We start from the raw sequence: 1,054 nt of genomic DNA, 5'->3' as shown, positions 1-1,054 counted from the left end.
TGTTTTTATTTTTATTACTGCAATTATTTCATTTTGTGGAATGGGAAGCAAGCTTTGCTTTTTAATTTTCAAGATGGAAGCAGATGCTACAAATGGAGTTCTAGAAATTAAGGGTTAAAATTAGACTTGTAGCTAAACAATTTACCCAGTAATGAGGACTTGGGCAAACACAGATTTAAGATTATAATTTCAGGGATGTGAGTTATGCGTAAATGCACTTTTTCAGTTCGTCTTACTGTTGTCCACACAAGGTTCATTTGCATGTTTTCACTGTTTTAAGTTTATGATGTGTGCCTTATAAGTTATCAGTTTAGATGTGTTAACATTATAGGGTGTATACTACCAAATCAAATCCCATAGACGATAATAGTAACATATGCGGCTAAAACTCCTACCTGCAACGTATCAACCGACATAAACGCCACGGATATAAATACTACCACCCCTTACACTTAAAGTGAATCAGAAAAAAATGGGGGTCAAGCTGCTCGTTTCTGAGATAACGGGTAGCGTCTATGACTACCCTAGTTTCGCACAAAATTCGAGTACTTTATTTTACAGGTACCCCATACATGTTTCAAGCACAAGGCTACTTGACACATTGGTACTAGATGAAATAAAATTGCACATTTATTTTACCCAGATGAAACTTATTTTTTACAACCAACACACTCACATTTATAGCCAATCACAGGACTTGTGGTGTTCACTTCTCTATCAAAAGTTGGGTGCACCTCGAACTTTGACCCAGCCGGAAGTTATTTGGTATAGTACTACCTATACTGATAACATACATTTTTCAAAAAGTGTCCAGCTATGTGTCTTTATGACAACCAGGATCTGGTGTATTCTGACATAAACTGACAACCTCACTGAAACTGTTGTTTCTACAGTGCAACCTAATATAATGTAGACCTCAAAAAGCATATATATTGCATATAGTTTTGTACAAATGCAATATGTCATATTAAACAACAAAATGTTTTAACATAAAACTCCTGAAGATATTTACTTTCAGTTGGGTGTGTGTACTCGAGTATATATGTAAAGACAA

The sequence above is a fragment of the Gigantopelta aegis genome, chromosome 4, assembly GCF_016097555.1.
Source record: "Gigantopelta aegis isolate Gae_Host chromosome 4, Gae_host_genome, whole genome shotgun sequence".
Classification (NCBI taxonomy): Eukaryota; Metazoa; Mollusca; class Gastropoda; order Neomphalida; family Peltospiridae; genus Gigantopelta; species Gigantopelta aegis.
The sequence above is the reverse complement of the archived record's forward strand: the minus strand, read 5'-3'. Positions refer to the sequence as shown.